Source organism: Giraffa tippelskirchi, chromosome X, assembly GCF_054371585.1.
Source record: "Giraffa tippelskirchi isolate mGirTip1 chromosome X, T2T-mGirTip1v1.2.pri, whole genome shotgun sequence".
Taxonomy (NCBI): domain Eukaryota; kingdom Metazoa; phylum Chordata; class Mammalia; order Artiodactyla; family Giraffidae; genus Giraffa; species Giraffa tippelskirchi.
In genome coordinates this window covers 150,507,768-150,528,630 of record NC_137289.1, presented here as the reverse complement: position 1 = coordinate 150,528,630, position 20,863 = coordinate 150,507,768, and the positions used below count along the sequence as shown (strand labels likewise).

At 45.7% G+C, this 20,863-nt stretch overlaps 1 protein-coding gene across 4 annotated transcripts in view; it reads right to left on the bottom strand.

Moving 5' to 3' along the window:
- LOC145536932 (neuroligin-4, X-linked) overlaps positions 1–20,863 on the bottom strand; it is a 371,520-nt gene that overhangs the window by 311,883 nt on the left and 38,774 nt on the right. For all 4 annotated transcript variants that reach the window (XM_081567240.1, XM_081567242.1, XM_081567241.1 and 1 more), the window contains 2 exons: positions 17,259–17,427; positions 14,185–14,271 (listed from right to left, as the gene is read on the bottom strand). The gene's annotated coding sequence lies outside the window, so the exon portion shown is untranslated. The remainder of the gene's footprint in view (positions 1–14,184; positions 14,272–17,258; positions 17,428–20,863) is intronic.

The window sequence follows — 20,863 nt, the reverse complement described above, 5'->3', positions numbered from 1 at the left end:
GCAAAAATGAAAGGAGTGGATTCGTGATACCCTACATATCCTGAGTCTAGATAATCATCAGAGATCTTTTTGGTGATAATTAATGTAAATCCACTACATCAGCTATACAGAAAAGAGTCACATTTGTAGGTGTGTGTGGTGTGTTTATGTGTGTACACGCATGTGTGCATGCTGAAATAGCTGACTAACTGAAATGCCAGAGACTAACTAAAATCCAGGTGATGTGGATGTGAGAGCTGGACTGTGAAGAAAGCTGAGCGCTGAAGAATTGATGCTTTTGAACTGTGGTGTTGGAGAAGACTCTTGAGAGTCCCTTGTGTGGCAAGGAGATCCAACCAGTCCATCCTAAAGGAGATCAGTCCTAGATGTTCATTGGAAGAATTGATGTTGAAGCTGAAGCTCCAATCCTTTGGCCACCTGATGCAAAGAGCTGACTCACTGGAAAAGACCCTGATGCTGGGAAAGATTGAGGGCAGGAGGAGAAGGGGACAACAGAGGATGAGATGGTTGGATGGCATCATCAACTTGATGGACATGAGTTTGAGCAAATTCCAGGAGATGGTGATGGACAGGGAAGCCTGGCGTGCTGCGGTCCACGGGGTCTCAGAGTCAGACACAACTGAGCGACCGAACAACAGCAACAAGAATGGCAGAATCCTAAATTCCATGGGACTGGCAGCGACAAAAGATCAACTTGACCTTCTGGAGTTCTGAGCTAACAAAGCTCCCCTATGCTAATAGCTAAAAATAAATAAATAAATAAAATCAAAGCACTGATAAGGCAGGCTCTGTTCACAAAGGTTCTAAAACAGTAACACAGCCAAGGGTAAAAGCATGAAGCTTCAGGTCATGTTATCGTAGCAACAACATCATCCAGACAGGCGGGAAAGGAGTATGCCTAAGGTCAACCATCTCCTGTGAGTGTCCGTGACTCTGCAGTTATCTTTTAAAACCCGGTAGTAAGACTTCCCTGGTGGTCCAGTGGTTAAGAATCCGCCTGCCAATGCAGGGGACATGGGTGCCATCTCTGGTCCAAGAAGACCCCACCTGCCACGCAGCGATGAAGCCTGTGCATTATGACTATCGAGCCTGTGTTAACCCCAGGAGATGGCACTCCAGAGCCCCGAGCCACATCTCCTGAAACAAGAGAAGCCACCAAAATGAGAAGCCCATGCTCCACAAGTCAAGAGCAGTCCCTGATCACCACAACTAGAGAAAAAGCCTGTGAACAGCAGCAAGGACCCAGTGCAGCCAAAAACTGATTCATATAGAAAAAAACTTGTTAGAAAGAGAAAAGGTGGCAGTAGGCTAAAATTGAGGGAAGAGCCATTTGTGTCAGTCCTAGGGCATCCTCTGCAAGGAGAGAAATGCCCTGGTCTACACGAGAGGCACTGTGGTCTGATAACTGGCTGGGAGCGCTCTGACCTGGATGTCCCACTGTGATCACGGCTGGGTTCACAGCATATTACAACACTGTCACCGATGGCAGATTTAGCCAGCATGACCTCTGGGCCCTTGAAGATTCAACTGTCCAACAGTTTGAGGGAGCAAGTGCTTATCTCTCGGGACCAAAAAGCAATTATAAGACCCAGGGATGCCAGCAAAGTTCAGGTTCAAAGAAGATAAAGCAAGAGATGGCTTGCTGCTCCCTTGCAAGGCTGGGATGTGGGTGCCCTCTGAACCTTTCCACCTTCCTAAAGACATTTTCTTATTTCTCTCTGCCACCTAAGAGTTGAGCTTCCCAGGTGGCGCTAGGGGTAAAGAACCCACCTGCCAACGCAGGAGACCCAAGTTCAATCCCTGGGCCAGGAAGATACCCTGGAGAAGGGAATGGCAACCCACTCCAGTATTCTTGCCTGGAGAATCCCATGGACAGAGGAGCCTTGGAAGCTACAGTCCGTGCGGTCGCAAAGAGTCAAACACGACTGGAGCGACTTAGCACGCACATACCTAATGATTAAAATGCTGAAGACGGCTACCTTCACACAGGAAATGACAACTTACTAACCAGATACTAAAAGCCCTTCCCGTTTAGAATCGCCAGTCCAGGTTCAACGCATGATACAGGGTGCTCGGGGCTGGTGCACCGGGATGACCCGGAGGGATGGGATGGGGAGGGAGGTGGAAGGGGGGTTCTGGAAGGAGAAAACATGTACACCCATGGTGGATTCATGTCAATGTATGGCAAAACAAATACAATATTGTAAAGTTAAAAAATAGAAAATAAACTAATTAAAAAAAAATAAAATAAAAGCCCTTCCCGTTTTTAAGGGAAGTTAGCTCCTTTTGTCTTACAAAATTAAATATGTAGCATTAGGGAGTACATCCCATTTAGAAATTAAAGCAAGAGCCCCTGGACAGAACAAAACAACTAATTTCCACAACAGAGAGAGCCTTCAACTCAACCTTCCTTGATAAAACTGCACCAGTGCACAAATCAAGAAGAACAGGTTCCATCATATTGTGTCCTGTGATTACAATTAACATCAGGTATGTTTCTCTCCTGTTTAAAAATATAGAATGTAGCAACAGAACTGGGTTAAAAAAAAAAAGAAAAAATAAATAAATATTTGGCTAGGCCATTTCTCAACAACAAAAATAAAATACATACATATATATATATATATATATATATATATATGAGATCAGAGTGGCAATAACTCAAGTTAAGCAATTCTCTGCGTGACCTTGAGAAGGTCTAAATCGCTGACAGCATCTTTTTTTTTAATGTTCACTTTCATCTCTCCGTGTTATTTTGAAAACATTGCTCTTTAGTAGCTACCCTGGAGCAGAGTCCTGTCCCCCCAAACAAGGTTATCAGTTCATTTCCACGGGCCCGGCCAACATTTTTCTTTTAAGTGAAGGCTGAACACCTCTTGGAGGAAAACAATATTGCATCAGAAGACAGCAATATTTAGCCTGTCTCTTCAGAGAGACAGAGACAAACGTTCTGTGTGCTCAGGAGGGAACTCTATTCTGACCTGCATCCGTAGATCAAGAGGTCTCGGGGACATTAGGGCTGACGGAGTAGAAGGGGGACCGCTCAGGTCACTGTGGACATTTGCCGTCTTCTGCCAACTCTGAACAGATGGAATAAATTCTAGCAGGTGGCACAGGGAACTGCCAAGGGATTCCTGAGCTCTTCAGTCATCCATTCTGACTTTGGCATTGTTGTTCAGTCGACTCTTTTGTGACCCCATGGACTGTAGCCTGCCAGGCTCCATGGGAGTCTCCAGGCAAGAATATTGGAGTGGGTTTCCACTTTCTTCTCCAGGGGATGTTCCCGACCCAAGAATCGATCTCATAGCTCCTTTGTCTCCTGCACTGGCAGGAGGGTTCATCACCACGAGTGCCACCAGGGAAGCCTCATTATCATTTACATAGACGTTCCCTCAAAGCTCAGCCAGTAGAGAATCGGCTTGCCACGCGGGAGACGTGGGCTCGATCCCTGGGTCGGGAAGATCCCCTGGAGAAGGAAATGACAACCCACTCCAGTATCCTTGCCTGGAGAATCCCACAGACAGAGGAGCCTGGAGGGCTACCATCCATGCGGTCACAAGTGCTGGACACAACTTAGCGACTAAACCACCACCAAACGTACACATACTATGGAAATTAACACGAACAAGCAAATCTAAGAGAGACTGATGGTAGAGCAGTGAGATATACCTCTAAACCTGGAGTCCCCAACTTGTGGGACCTAACGTCTCATGATCTGAGCTGGAGGTGATGTAATAATAGAAATAAAGAGCATAATAAATGCAATGTGCTTGAATCATCCCATTACCATCTCTCACCCCTGGTCTCTGGGAAAACTGTCTTCCATGAAACCAGAACTTGGTACCAAAAAGTTGGGGACCACTGCTCTAAACGTAGCCTTCATTGCTACTAATATATATTTTTATTATAACATTATTATAATTTATTAGAATTATATTACAAGCTTATAATTTATAAGCTTGTCATAATTTATTATAACATTAACTCAATAAATAAGTTTTGACTGTGCATGAGCACTATCTTAGATGAGGTGGTGGTTATAGTAACACAAAATATTTCTGACACATGAATGTTTAGTCTGGGAGGGAAGTGAGACATTCCAGTAAACAGGGAGGGCTCCAGTGAGCATGAGATGCTGTTAAATAAGGGATTTTACTGCAGGAGGAAGGATCCCCTGAGAAGGGATGTGTGGGTGGGAATGGAGTTAGAAGGCTGAACAGGATTTTTTCCTAGCTCCCCGGAAAGGTCGGCTAAGGGAGGAAAGTGAAAGTGTTAGTCACTCAGTCATGTCCAGCTCTTTGCAACCCCATAGACGATAGCCTACGCAGCGCATTAAAAAGCAGAGACATCACTTTGCTGGCAAAGGTCCATCTACTCAAAGCTATGGTTTTTCCAGTAGCCACGTACCGACGTGAGAGTTGGACCATAAAGAAAGCTGAGCGCCGAAGAATTGGTGCTTTCAAACTTTGGTGCTGGAGAAGACTCTTGAGAGTCCCCTGGACTGCAAGGAGATTGAACCACTTAATCCTAAAGGAAATCAACCCTGAGTATTCATTGGAAGGACTGATGTTGAAGCTCCAATACTTTGGCCACCTGATGCAAAGAACTGACTCACCTGAAAAGACCCTGCTGCTGGGAAAGATGGAAGGCGGGAGGAGAAGGGGACGACAGAGGACGAGACAGTTGAATGGAATCGCCGACTTGATGGACACGAGTTTGACCAAACTCTGGGAGAGGGTGATGGACAGGGAGGCCTGGCGTGCTGCAGTCCATGGGTTGCGAAGAGTCAACCGCAGCTTAGTGAGTGAACACCACCAAGGGAGGAAATAAGGGAGGCAGTCATACAAGAGACGGGGCATTCTGAAACCACACTTGGCTGGTTCTGGAAGGTTCTGAATGATCTGGCACGTTTGAGACAGAAAATATATAAAGTGATGGATGTCAGAGATGAGGTAGAGAGTGTAGCCTGTGGCCACATCACCCAAGGCCACCCCCGACTTTGTTCACACGGAGGAGGGCTGTGTACGCACCCCCTCCCTTGGGTGCTGAGGGTGGGATAGCAAAGCGAGAGCAGGAGAGAAGGAGGAAGGGGTGGGAGCAGGTGGGATGGAAGTGAACAGGATGCTCAGAAGGAAGGAAAGAAAAAAGGAACAAGAAATGTTGTAAAAGAGATGGAGGAGGAGACTTCTCTGGGGGTCCAGTGGGTGGGACCCCAGGCTTCCACTGCAGCTGGCAGAGGTTCCATCCCTGGTTGGGGACCTAAGAACCCACATGCCAGGTGGTGCAGCCAAAATGAGAGAGACAGACAGACGGAAGAAAGACCATGCCAGGAAGGAGATGAGTGAGGCAGACGTCACTGAAGATGAGAGTTGAGACTCAGCTCCTGGCACTCATAGGATTGCAGCCTTCAGCGTGTGGTAGGTTGGATGACTCCAGTTCAGTTCAGTCGCTCAGTCGTGTCCGACTCTTTGTAACCCCATAGACCGAAGCACACCAGGCCTCCCTGTCCATCACCAACTCCCGGAGTTCACCCAAACTCAAGTCCATTGAATTGGTGATGCCATCCAACCATCTCATCCTCTGTCATCCCCTTCTCCTCCTGCCCTCAATCTTTCCCAGCATCAGGCTCTTTTCCAATGAGTCAGCTCTTTGCATCAGGTGGCCAAAGCATTAGAGTTTCAGCTTCAGCATCACTCCTTCCAATGAACACCTAGGACTGACCTCCTTTAGGATGGACTGGTTGGATCTCCTTGCAGTCCAAGGGACTCTCAAGAGTCTTCTCCAACACCACAGTTCAAAAGCATCAATTGATGCATTTGATGCTTTTGAATGACTCCACCCCCAGCCACACACACACACATACACACCACAAAGCCATCCACTTCTGTATTTCCAGAGTTCCTGAGAATACACAGCTTTGCCAGGCAGAGAACTTTATATGGACGATGCAGAAGTGATCAAACGAAGGGTGCTGGGATGGGGAAATGTCCCTGGTTCATCCGGGTGAAGTCAGAGGAATTACAAGGTCCTTAAAAGGAGGAGGGCGCCTCCTTCACCAGGTGGCTCAGTGGTGGAAAATCCGCCTGCCAATACGATGGAGGTTTGATCCCTGGGTCAGGAAGATCCCCCTGGAGGAGGGAATGGCAACCACTCCAGCCTGGAGCATCCCACGGACAGAGGAGCCTGGCAGGCTACAGCCCTTGGGATGGCAGCAGATTGAGACAGGACTGAGCGACTAAACACCAGCTAAAAGGACGAGGAGGATGGCAGAGTGAGAGAACGTGAAGGGACAACTGGAGGAGACAGAGGAGGCGATGGGATGAGGGAGCAGGAATCAAGGAGGGGCAGAGCCAGGAGGAGGCACGACAGTGGATCCTCCCTCCCCTAGACCTTCCAGAAGGGACTGACCCTGCTGACACTGGCTTTTGCCCCAGACATCGGAGCTGCAGCACTGAGGTTGTTCGTGTGTCCTGTTCACACCAATAACTTTGTGATCATCTGTTCAGCGGCAGGAGGAAATGAACACACTGCAAAAGCAGTGGGAAGTGACGCAAATGCATTTCGATGATCCCTTTCTTCAAGAGGACTTCCCTGGTAGCTCAGCTGGTAAAGAACCCGCCTGCAATGCAGGAGACCTGGGTTCGATTCCTGGGTGGGGAAGATCCCCTGGAGAAGGGAAAGGCTACCCACTCCAGTATTCCTGGGCTTCCCTGGTGGCTCAGTCAGTAAAGAATCTGCCTGCATTGCGGGAGACCTGGGTTCGATTCCTGGGTTGGGAAGATCTGATGCAGAAGGGAAAGGCTACCCACTCCAGTATTCTTGGGCTTCCCTGGTGGCTCGGCTGGTAAAGAATCCGCCTGCAATGAGGGAGACCTGGGTTCGATTCCTGGGTGGGGAAGATCTCCTGGAGAAGGGAAAGGCTACCCACTCCAGTGTTATGGCCTGGAGAATTCCATGGCCTGTATAGTCATTGGGGTCGCAAAGAGTTAGACATGACTGAGTGACTTTCACTTGCTTTTCTTCAAGAAGACTAGCTGAGAACAGGGAACTCTGCTCAATGTCCTGTGGCAGCCTGGATGGGAGGGGGGCTTGGGGGAGAAGGGATACATGTACATGTATGGCTGAGTCCCTTCACTGTCCGTCTGAAACCATCACAACGTTGTTCATCAGCTATACCCCAATACAAAATAAAAAGTTAAAGAAAAATAAGAAGACTTGCTGAGAAAACTACAACACATGCAACGGTGAGGTTTCAAGAGGGAGCCTTTCAGATCGCAACGACTGATGTAGCATCTCCCAACAGACTGGCCTAAAGGTGCACCATCAGAGCTCCAGAGGGCTCTCTCCAAGCCCTGAAATGTCACAGACGATGACACTTCTTTCCAATGCCGTTTGGCCGTTTCAACACAAGCATCCTTCCAATTTATCCTGGGGACGTAAGATTAAGTCACGGACCTTCAGAAGTGTGAAGACAAGATGGTGCCACTGTGGGAAATGACTTTGACTGTTGTCTGTGAACTCTGGAAAGCAATGAGGGGAAACTGGTTCTATCCTCAAATCAATTCCTTCTGGGTCAGATCTTCCTGAATCTTAACTCATTCACAGTTGACACTTTACTACTTTCAGGAAAAAAAAAAATATATATATATATATATATATTTTAGGAACTTCCCTGGTGGTCCAGTGACTAAGACCCTGCTCCCAATGAAGGGCACCTGGGTTTGACCTCTAGTCTCAGAACTAGCTCCCATAAGCCGCAATTAAGTGTTTGCATGCTGCACCCAAAAAATCCGCCTGCCTTAACTAAGACCCGGCACAGCCAAAATAAAGAATTAACCTAAAGAACATTTTTTTTTTAAATGGTTCACGGCACATCATTTTCAGAGATCTGTTCTAAGACTTAACCACAGCAAGCCTAATGATTTGAAAATACTTGAGAAGATTAAACTACCAGCATCGTAAAACGCTTCAACTCTAATCTGACGTTCCCAGCCATCAAATAACAGATGGCCACGATTCCACCTTCAGCCTCAGCTCCCCTCATCCATCGGTTTTGGAGGAAGCCCGTGGTTTCAACATTTAAAAAATTAAACCTACAATGTCAAGAGAATTCAGTGAGCTGAGATGTTTAATTAACTACGGATTATGAAAGACTCAAGGGACTTCCCTGGTGGCTTGGTGTTAAAGAATCCGCCTGCGATACAAGAGACTCCAGAGACGTGAGTTGGATCCCTGGGTCGGCAAGACCCCCCCCGGAGAAGGGAAGGGCAACCCACTCCAGTATTTTTGTCTGGGAAATCCCACGGACAGAGGAGCCTGGTGGGGTACAGTTTGCGGGGGTCACAAAGAGTCGGACACGCCTGAGCAATGAAACACCAGCAATAAATAAAAGACCTCATGCAGATACCAGCAACACCAGTTAGGAAACTCAAACTCCGCAGCCGACATATGCTCCTTTTTCAAGTTACCCTTCTTGATGAATCTGCAACTTTGGGAAGGTGAGAAATTAATGAGGACACACATCCAGGGCAGACAGCACTTCATTCATCCAACGCCACCTGCTTATCACCTTGCCAGGTTTTATTTGTTAACCTTCTTCCCGGAACAGCCTAATTTGAACAAGCCAATCAATTACCATTAAAAGGACAAGTGAAAGACTCAACATCCCCCAAGGAAGCCTTAAATTTTCTGAGTAATTGAGAAGAAAACACAGCAGCTGAAATCGTAGTCCATTTAGAAGACTTAATTACAGATAAGTCAATGCTAAATAATTTATAGTCCTCCGTGCATATGAACCAGACCAGAACAAATAGAGGGGAAATAAAAATCCTCTAGAATCGAGGCTCCATTGTGCTGGTTGTTGTTTAGTTGTATTTGACTCTTTGTGAACCCCGTGGACTGTAGCCCCGCCGGGCTCCTCTGTCCATGAGGATTCTCCAGGCAAGAAGACTGGAGTGGGTTTCCATTCCCTTCTCCAGGGGGTCTTCCCGACCCAGGGATCGAATCCGAGTCTCCTGCATAGGCAGGCAGATTCTTTATCCACTGAGCCACGAGGAGTCCCATCCCTGGGGTGAACAGAAGGTGTTTGGTCTCCTGAAACACATAAACGTGGGCTGGAATGACTTTGTTTTCTCTGTCTGATATTAAAGGTTCGAAGAAGGATTGTCTGCACAATGGGAAAGAGTCTCGTCCGCTCAGACGCTGGGCAGAAAAGCTTCAGGCATAGGACGGGACCTTTTATACCTGGATAAAACTGCATCCACCAGGCTGATTCCTTCACTTGTCAGCAGACAGCACAGGAAGGAGGTCAAAGGGCTACTGCAGTGTCCTTGATGTGTTCCCTTGAGCGTCTCAGCCCAGACTAGACCTTAGAGCTACTGGTTTCCAGAAAGCATGTGTCCCTGTGAAACCAGGAGTCAAGCCTGTTGACCTGCATTCACCCATCATTTACTGAGAATCTTCTGCATGGCCTTGTGCTGTGATGGGAACACAGAAGACTGAATCTTCTGGACTTAAATCACCAGGATTTTGAGGATGGTCCACCTGCCAATGCAGTGGACACGGGTTTGATCCCTCGTCTGGGAAGGTTCCCCCAGGCCACGGGGCAGCTAACCCCACGTGCCGTAACTACTGAGCCCACGAGCTGCAACTACTGAAGCCAGTACATCTTAGACAACGTACTCTGTAGCAAGAGAAGTCACCGCAATGAAACGCCCACGTACCTCAACTAGAGAGTAACCTCTGCTCGCCGAAGCTAGTGAAAAAGACACACAAAAGCAATGAAGACCCAGGAGAGTCAAAAAAACCCCAAATTCCAACCGCCTGCCAAGAACGATCCCGGGAAGGTTCAAGTAACAGAACAGGACCACGTCTCCAGTCCCTTTTGCTAACGGTGTTCATGAGGCTATGATACCTGATACCTCACTGAGGTCCGAACTGTTCCATTTCCCATGACCCCATGTCACGCTTCAATAAATATTGAGGAACACAGTGGAAAATCCTATTTCAGCAGTCACCACGGAAAAGGAAGGAGGCAGGGCACATTAGAGGCATATGCTTAGATTCCATCAGTCAGTTCAGTTCAATTGCTCAGTCGTGTCTGACTCTGCGACCCCATGGACTGCAGCACACCAGGCCTCCCTGTCCATCACCAACTCCCGGAGTTTACCTAAACTCACATCCATCGAGTCATTGATGTCATCCAACCATCTCATCCTCTGTCGTCCCCTTCTCCTCCTGCCTTCAATCTTTCCCAGCATCAGGGTCTTTTCCAATGAGTCAGTTCTTCACGTCAGGTGGCCGAAGGATTGGAGTTTCAGCATCAGTCCTTCCAATGAATAGTCAGGACTCCTTTCCTTTAGGGTGGACTAGTTGGATCATCTCCTCGCTGTCATACATATTCATTAATATACAATATTTATTTTTCTCTTTCTATGTTACTCTGTATGACAGGCTCTAGGTTCACCCACATCATTACAACTGAGTCGAATTCAATCTTTGTTACGGCTGTGTAATATTCCACTCTATGTATACACCACAGCTTCCTTGTCCTTTTGTGTGTTGATGGTATCTAGGTGGCTCCCATGTCCTGGCTGCAAACCCTGGGGTGTTTTGTGTCTTTCTGAGTTACAGAATGGATTAAGCTATTTGCAGGGCGAGCACTGAGACACAGATATAGAGAACAGACTCATGGGCCCCAGGGCGAAAGGAAAGGGTGGGATGAATTGACAGAGTAGGGTGACATATATACACACTGAAGTGAAGTGCAAGTCGCTCAGTCGTGTCCAGCTCTCTGCAACCTACAGTCCATGGGATTCTCCAGGCCAGAAGACTGGAGTGGGTAGCCTTTCCCTTCTCCAGGGGATCTTCCCAATCCACGGATCAAACCCAGGTCTCCTACATGGCAGGTGGATTCTTTACCAGCTGAGGCACCAGGGAAGCCCAAGAATCCTGGAGTGGGTAGCCTATCCCTTTCTCCAGCGGATCTTCCCGACCCAGGAATCGAACCGGGGTCTCCTGCATTGCAGGCGGATTCTTTACCAATTGAGCTATCTACCTTGTGTAAAATAGCTAGCTAGTGGGAAGTTGCTGTATAGCACAGGGTATTCAGCTCGGGGCTCTGTGATGACCTAGAGGGGTGAGAGGGAGGCTCACAAAGGAGGCGATATATGTACACATATAACTGAGACACACTCTTGTACAGCAGAAAACCAACACAACGCTGTAAAGCAACTTGATTCCAATAAAAAAAAAAAACTGAGAAAAAGGCATATGTTTATGCAAAAGATCCCGAATCACGTACAACAAAAACATATTTTCTTAATATTTACTGCAGGTCCCCAGCACACCCAGGCATGACGTCAGACAACCCCCCAGAGAAAGAGAAAGCAACTCCGTTCCATCCTGATGTTAATTACCCACTTCCTGGAAGCCTGCTGAGTCATAGTCACCTGGCTCTTTCAGACGCGCACAAATGGGATCTGTGAACTGCCTGGTTTGAACCCTATAAATGCCCTTCGTTAAAACGTTCAGGGGAGCAGAATACAAAAGTCATAATGACTGAAGGCACTTCCTCAAGCAGTCCTTTCCTCGCGATTCTCATCAAGACGGACAGGGGTGTATTACACATGCTTTTCTGTGGGTGGCCGTGGATTCTCTCCCTGGGGCAGGTCACTTGCAAACATGAAAGTCCAGGGAGCTCCCAGATGTTCCTGAGCAAGCTCTGGGAGATGGCGAAGGACGGGGAAGCCTGGCGTGCTGCAGTCCACGGGGTCGCAAAGAGCTGGACACGACTGAGCCTCTGAACAACAGCCACCCAGGCCTCACCAGACATCGGGGATACGTGCACCCCAAATTTCAGCTGACAAACACCTGCTATACGGTTAAGAGATTGTAGTGGGTGCATTCACCAAATCCCTAATATGAAAGCATTTATCTACAGTAATCATAATTTGTTATATATATATTTATGTGCATGCCGGCTCAGTCACTCAGTTGTGTCTGACTCTTTGCAACTGCATAGACTGTAGCCAGCCAGGCTTCTCTGTCCATGGGATTTTCCAAAGCAAGTGGGTTGCCATGTCCTCCTCCAGGAGAATCTTCCTGACCCAGGGATCGAACCCGAGTCTCAAATGTCACCTGCATTGGCAGGCGAATTCTTTACCAGTAGCGCCACCTGGAAAAACCCTTCACTGGTACACTATATATCATGCTCCTTTTTGGGTTTCATGGTCTGAAGTGAAGCAGAAGTCGCTCAGTCCTGTCCAACTCTTTGCAACCCCATGGACCATACCTTCCACAGAATTCTCCCAGCCAGAATACTAGAGTGGGTAGCCTTGCCCTCCTCCAGGGGATCTTCCCAACCCAGGGATCGAACCCAGGTCTCCCGCATTGCAGGCGGATTCTTTACCAGCTGAGCCACCACAAGGGAAGCCCATATTCAGAGCTGTGTAGTCCAGAGCTCTAATTCCAAACCTAGTAACCACTGCCTCTCCTTAGAACCAGGATGGCCTGCTTCACTGCACTGACTGCTCCTTGCAGGGCAGCTGCTGAAATGACGACAAGCAGAACTGCATACGGCTGTTGTTCTAAAGGTTGGTGGTATGAGAAGGAAGACACGTATTGGGCTGGCCAAGGAGTTCCTTGGGGTTTCAAACTTTTCGGCCGACCCGATACTAGTGCAACTTCACACCTTGGTTATGTATATCCGATGTTCCTCCAAAAAGAAAATGACCATACAAAAAAAGAAAGTTTCGGAATTCACAAGAGAAACGGATTTGACTCGTGTGCTGTTATTGATTGCTGAGCTGTATATCCTGATGAGAAACGTGTGTGCATGCAACTCCTTTGATAAAACAGGTACGTCTACGCAAGATAGAAAGAGCAAACTGTGATTCATTTGTTTTCTCATCTCTTACCTTTCACATTTGCATGTTAACCGCAAAAGCGGGGGCGGCATTTGTCTGTCTTTATTCATTACAAATTAGCTTTTCGGGGAAGCCAAAAAAAAAAAACAACTAGTATTTCTTTATGGCAGGATATAGGAAGGGGAGTTTGGAAATCTAGTTTGTTGAAAGCAAGAGTCCAGTGAAGGACATGACCTTGATAATCACCTAAAATCCCGGAGAGCTACTCAAGTTTGTTAGAGTGAAGACTGGGAAATTAAGTGGTTAAACGGTAAAGAGACACTTAAAAGCCAGAGGTGGACACGAGTTACTGACTGAACAAACAACAATAATCACATATATATAAGCAGGGCTTGAATGGACAGCTGAGTTACAAGAAACCTTATTCACTTGAAATACATTAAGACATACTCTTTTCAGTATATTAAGACATACTTTTACGGTGGCTCAGATGGTAAAGAATCCGCCTGCGATACGGGAGACCTGGGTTCAATCCCTGGGTGGGGAAGATCCCCAGGAGGAGGGCGTGGCAACCCACTCCAGTATTCTTGCCTGGAGAATCCCCATGGACAGAGGAGCCTGGCAGGGCTACAAGCAACTAAGCAAGCATGCATTCTTTTTAAATTTTAAGTATAGGGGGAGGGGTGATTGTGTCAGTTTTGACTTGTAAAGTATCTTCACTAATGTGAGCTCACAACCAACAAAGCATTCTACCCATTTCACCTTCTTTGCGCTGTGGGCTATTTCTGGCTTTCAGATAAAGAGAACAATCCCAGTGGGCCCCAGTGGGCCTCAGTGGGCCCCCAGCCTGCATTAAAAGTACATCTGATATTTTGTATCCCACTCCTCAGGGCCCCAGTCTATGAGACAAGGAAAAGCTGAGGCCATTCAGAGACCTCAGTAGCTTGAGATGCTGCCTGCAGGATAAAGTGGGATGAGGGTCCATTTCAGAAGAAATATACACAGGTGAGTCAGAAGATTGACTCTTCTGTCTCATTAATGAGATAGACTGCACTGTGGCTATTTGCAGAAACAAACGATTATTACGAAATCCTAAATTCACAAGGCATGTCGGTTGTCTGTGCCAAAGGAGGCTGAAATCCCCGCTGCGTACTGTGGTGAATTTGAAATAGATTTAAAAAAAAAAAAAAAGAAAGAAAGAAAACCATTTTCCCCGCCAAAGTAATTTCAAAGCACTGCTAGATGTGAATTAACCAGGCAGTAAATGTTTCAAGAAAATAAACCAGCGGAGATCAATGTTTACTTTTTTCATACTTACCATTACATCGTCCTTCTAAGAAGATGCCTTTAAAAATGCCTCCATGAAAATCCACTTGATTGCTTTTCCATCTCAGCACATTTTTCCCTGTTACCATAAAACAGAGACACAGAGAAAGAGAAAAATCCACTCAGTAAAAGAGATGGTCTCGTTGTGTCAAAACCAGTGTGACATTTCTTCTAAGCCTTCTTTTCGGTGATTAGAAAAACTAGGGGGTAGAGACATAAAGTAATTCTGAACCGATTTCCTAAATTCAAGCAACCAATCAAGCAAGGATGCCGAAATAGTGATTACGGCAAATTGTAGCTTTCCTATCTGACCACATGAGTCCATGGGCGATCTGAGAATTCAGAATAAACTGAGACCATTGGAGGTCAGCAATGTATTAATACTTCCACTTGCATTCATTGGGCCGCCATTAAATTTTCATTGAAAATGAACAATCAGTTTAGTTCATTTCTATGTTTGATTTGGTTAATTTAAGTTAAGGATTTAAAGTCTTGGCCTGGGCTTCCCTGGTGGCTCAGTAGTAAAGAATCCGCCTGCAATGTAGGAGACTAGGGTTCGATCCCTGGGTTGGGAAGACCCCCCGGAGGAGGAAATGGCAACCCACCCCAGTATTCTTGCCTGGGGGACCCCATGGCCAGAGGAGCCTGGCGGGCTACCATCCATGGAGTCGCAAAGAGTCGGGCATGACTGAGGCGACTAAACAACAAACTCCTTGCACAATTTGATTTGTGAAAGTCCAACAACATGTTAGGCATCATTTATTGAGAGACTCATTCTCAGCCTGCAGAGATTTTCTTTTTTCCCTCCAACAGCAGTATGTCAGACGGGCAAGATTCAAGCGGTCCATGTCTCTTGACTCTCCTATAGCAAAACCAGGCTCTGTTTGAGTCAGTAACCTTCTTGGGACCATTTGGCACTCTACTTGTCGTCTCAGGCTGGAGTCTTCTCTTTACAGGATGACTCTCAACAATCCCACTTCTTCCCACTTCTGAGGATCACCAGAAACCAAGCAACTCCTTGGGAGATATTTGGACAGACTACCCACTTGTCATTGAGAGTCATCACTTTACTTCTGCAGGAAGACAGCAAGTGGGAAGAGAGAATAAGCCCTTCAACCCTCAATTTAATGCATGCCAACCCTAGAGGACAGCAGTAGTGAGCGTATCAGGTGTTTGGCTTTCAAAGCTAATGACTCAGCCCATTCTTCGGTTGTAGGAAGGGAGGCTCATAGTCTAGTTTGGGGGGTTTTTTTGATCACTCATAACACCTAGCCACATTTAGTTACTATGTGACAAACATTGCTGATGAAAATATATTTGTGAAAATGAATTTGTGTGAAACAACAATCTTAGTTGCACGCATTATTCTTGACCCCTCTACAGCCGTGCAGGACAATTATCACCACGTTGATTTTAAATACTTTTAGGAAAAATGATATTCAGATGTTAGGTCTCCCGACTCACAAGCTGTAGGACGGAGTCGGACCCACGACTACCTTGAGTTCAGAGAACACATCCTTTCCACGGAATCAAGCTGCCTCTTTGCCCAAACATGCTAGGAACTGTTACGGTGGGTAACGTGTCTATGGCAGGTCAGCATTAAACGTGTACGGTGGGTGTGTGCTCAGTCGCTCAGCCGTGTCCGACTCTTTGCGACCCCATGGACTGTAGCCCTCTGTCCATGGGGATTGTCCTGGCAAGAATACTAGAGCGGGGTTGCCATTTCCTCTTGCAGGGGATCTTCCCGACCCAGGAATCGAACCTGAGTCTCCTGCATCTCCTGCACTGGCAGGAGAATTCTTTACCACTGAGTCACCCAGGAAGCCCATTTATATGGTGGGTCAACCTTAAACATACTGCTTTACGCACAGACTCTTTTCCATTTTTGGCTTTGGGGATCTTACTTCCCTGACCAAGGATGGAACCCGGGGTCCCGGTGATGAAAGCACCAAGTCCTAAGCACTGGAACACCCATTCGGACTCTTTTTATCCTCTCAGTGAGCACAAAAGGCAGCATTATCTCCTTTAATTGGAAAAAAAAAAAAAGAAATGAAGGAGGTATTAGGGAACTCACCCAAGATCACAGAGCTGTTAATGGTGGTGTATGGCTCAAAGTGGACATTCAGATTATCGAGCCACATTGTGTCAGGTGGAGCAACTAATACCTTCTCTTTGTCGCATTCTCAGCCCGCACTCTGTGAGAAGCTCCGCCTGACACAGTTTCCATCAAAGGTTACTTTGTATCAGGACCAAAGAGCCTCAGTGCACCAGTGATGCGGACAGTAATAGCAAGCATCCACCAACTAGGAGCTATTATAACATAGCGAGATTACATATCCCCACTTAGAAACTGGCTCTATTTCACTTGATCAGAGGTCCTGCCTTGGTTCACACCCACAGCTCAGTGTCCATTTCACAATTAGAAAGTCAACAGTAGACATGTGTGTCAGGAAAGAACTACCAAAATGATAAAACACTTACTGGGGGGAAAAAAAAAAAACTTATTGATGTGTCTATTACATTTGTGCTGGAGGACATATTACAGATGTCCTGAAAACAAATAAATTTGACAACAAACTGCTAATTAATTGTAAATTCATAGAAATTAAATTTTATTATGCAGTTTCACTATATAGGGTATAAAACTAGATGCTACCAGATAGATACCATCGATAAAAGACTTACACTATATTATGTTATTGACTCATCTGTGAAAGTTTCTTTTAAAAACTGAACTTCCCTGGTGGTCCAGTGGTTAAGAATCCACCTGCCAATGCTGGGGACGTGGGTTCAATCCCTGGTTGGGGAACTTGGATGCCACGTGCTCAGGGCAGCTAAGCCCGTGTACCACAACCAGTAAGCTGGTGTACCACAACTATTAAGCCTGCATTCCACAGTGAAGAACTAGTAAAGACTAAAAAAAATCCCTTGGGATGACTGATACTACATTCCCAAGTTACTCCAGTATTGATGAGTTACTGATATATTAGCAAACACTAGCATAAACACCTTATGTCATGTTGTGGGCACCTTAGCCAGCAAACACATGAGTCAAAGCATACAGACCTCTGGCAGAATATTCGATTCAGAAGCTAAGAACGATCTACTCCACTCTATGACGACGATTCAAGGAAGCTTCTCCAAATAATTTCATCTTTACAACCGAAGACCTGGGGTTTTGTAGAGATGATCACAGCCATTCCAAATGGCCCTGGGCAGCGGGTCAAATAGACACCTAGAACGTAAGGTAAAAGGACATAAGTACTTTCATAAAATATGGCGTTGATGGAGCTAGGACTTTTCAATAGGGTACAAATATGATTTTATTCCCTGATAGCTAAATAATGTGAGCTTCCCTGGTGGCTGAGTGGTAAAGAATCCACAAGCCAATGGAGGAGATGCAGGTGTGATTTCCCTGGGTTGGGAAGTTCCCCTGAAGGAGGAAATAGCAACCCACTCCAGTATTCTTGCCTGGAGAATCCCATGGACAGAGGAGCCTGGTGGGCTACAGTCCATGGGGTCACAAAGAGTTGGACATGACTTAGCAACTAAACAACAGCAAAATATGCTGTACTGTAAACACTGCCTAGAAATTCTAAGTTATTTCATATCAGAAATGTTTATTGAGCACAGACTTTGCATAAGATCTGAGGATGGTAGAAAAGAAATTTCAGGAACTTTCCTGGTGGTCCAATGGCTAAGACTCTGCATCCCAAATGCAGGGGCCCTGGTTTCATCCCTGGTCGGGGAACTAAATCCCACATGCAGTAACTAAAGACCCCACAATTTGCAGCTAAGAGTTCCAATGCCACAACAAAGATGGAAGATTCTGTACACTGCAAGCAAGACCAACTGCCACCAAATAAATAAGTAAGTGAGTGAAGTCAAAGTTACTCAGTCATGTCTGATTCTTTGCGACCCCGTGGACTGCAGCCCATCAGGCTCCTCTGTCTATGGGATTCCCTAGGCAAGAATACTAGAGTGGGTTGTCATTCCCTTCCCTAGGGGATTTTCCAACCCAGGGATCAAACCCAAGTTTCCTGCATTAGAGGCGAATTCTTTACTGACTGAGCCACCAGGGAAGCCCTCAAGAAGTTGGAGCCATGATTATAGCTAAGGGGACCAGAGTTTTCCACATCACTCATGACCAATACCTGCATGTAGTCCAGCACACGCATACACAACATGGGAAAATATAAATGTATATTTAAAACCGAAAGATATTTCAGAGAGATTTATTAAAAAAAAAAAAAAAAACCTCTAGCATCAATAAGTTTGTTTACTAAGTCTGTGGGTCTCTTTCTGTTTTCTAAGTTCATTTGTATCATTTCTTTTTAGACTTGTTATGGTTACTGAGGGGGAAGGGGTAGTCAGGGAGTCTGGGATGGACATGGACACACTGCTGTGTTTAACATGGAGAACCAACAAGGACCTGCTGGACAGCACAGGGAACTCTGCTCAATACTCTGTAATAATCTTATGGTTCCCAGGGGGAAGGATGGGGAGAGGGGATAGTAAGGGAGTTTGGGATGGACATGGACATACTGCTATATTTAACATGGAGAACCAACAGGGACCTGCTGGATAGCACAGGGAACTCTGCTCAATACTCTGTAATAACCTTATGGTTCCCAGGGGGAAGGATGGGGAGAGGGGATAGTAAAGGAGTTTGGGATGGACATGGACACACTGCTGTATTTAACATGGAGAACCAACAAGGACCTGCTGGACAGCACAGGGAACTCTGCTCAATGTCACGTGGCAGCCTGGATGGGAGGGGAGTTTGGGGGAGAAGGGATACTTGTATATGTATGGCTGAGTCCCTCTGCTGTTCACCTGAAACCATCACAACATTGTTAATTGGCCTATACCCCAATACAGAATAAAAAAGTTCAAAAGAAAAATCTAGCATCAGTTCAGTTCAGTCACTCAGTCGCGTCCAACTCTTTGCGACCCCATGAACCGCAGCACACCAGGCTTCCTTGTCTATCACCAACTCCTGGAGTTTACCCAAACCTATGCCCATTGAGTCGGTGATGCCATCCAACTATCTCATCCTCTGTTATCCCCTTCTCCTCCCGCCCTCAATCTTTCCCAGCATCAGGGTCTTTTCCAGTGAGTCAGCTCTTTGCATCAGGTGGCCAAAGGATTGGAGTTTCAGCTTTAACATCAGTCCTTCCAATGAACACCCAGGACTGATCTCCTTTAGGAGGGACTGGTTGGATCTCCTTGCAGTCCAAGGGACTCTCAAGAGTCTTCTCCAACACCACAGTTCAAAAGCATCAATTCTTTGGCGCTCAGCTTTCTTCATCGTCCAACTCTCACATCCATACATGACCACTGGAAAAACCATAGCCTTGACTAGACGGACCTTTGTTGGCAAAGTAATGTCTCTGCTTTTTAATATGTTGTCTAGGTTGATCCTAACTTTCCTTCCAAGGAGTAAGCGTCTTTTAATTTCATGGCTGCAATCACCATCTGCAGTGATTTTGGAGCCCAAACAAATAAAGTCTGACACTGTTCCCACTGTTTTCCCGTCTATTCGCCATGAAGTGATCAGTCATCACTCATTGTCTTCTTGTACACACATACACAGAAACAGGAAAATACAAAACTGTCTTTAAAACCTCAAGCTGTTTCAGAGATATTTTTAAATAAAAAAAAAAAAAAAATAAGTAGTATCATTCATCATTTGTCTTTTGAGTTTCAGAGATCTGCTGAATTTCTAAATGAAAAATGGGAGAAATAAGTTGAATTTTGATAGACTTTCATGAGTAGCTAGAAAAATTAAATAAAATGCATGCTCAGATGAGAATAGTACTTATTGCGAGGTTTTAGCAGGATGTCCCAGACATGTCTGAATGTGCAGATAAATGTTCCAATTAACATAAATTATCTTAATTTGCACCCTAATGTATCTAACCCAGACTTTATCGCTTTTCTGTCACAATCTTCCAAACCACATTCAGTTTTGAAAAGATGCATATTTAATAAAACATGTGTTTCTGTCTTGGATTTGCTCCCAACTTTAGGCAATGCTCGAATTGTTTCTTTTTTAGCATTACAAAAATCCAGTGAGGAGAAACAGAGAAAAATTTTCCTAAGCATTTAAAGAGTAACTGAAAATACAGATAATCAATTGTACACAGCTCTACTCTGCCCAAAACATCCCAGAATTCTGATGATTCTCGAGAAATTCATTTCGTATTCACTTTGCTAATTTTGAACCAAATCTTTACAACAACATTAAAAAGTACTGGAGTAATCCAGCAAATGGCACAAAGAAACAGCACTGCAATATACATTTATAACTTTCATGTAAGACTTAAAATGATTAAGGTCCAAAATCTTTAACATTCCTAAACTGTATCTCTCTGAATTTTCTAGGTGTAGACTAAAATGGGAAATTTGGTAAAGGTTTTCTATGACAGTGTCTTTAAAATAATACAGAAAGAGAAACTAAAAATTCAAGGGACATGAATACTGGCAAAGATCTTCAAAGATAAGTAGACATTTCGAAATAAATCACAGAAGGATGTTGAATGATCCATGAATGTATGAAAGTGGTAGTTGCTCAGTCGGGTCTGATGCTTTTGACCCCGTGGCCTGTAGCCTGCCAGGCTCCTCTGTCCAGGGAATTCTCCAGGCCAGAACACTGGAGTGGGTTGCCA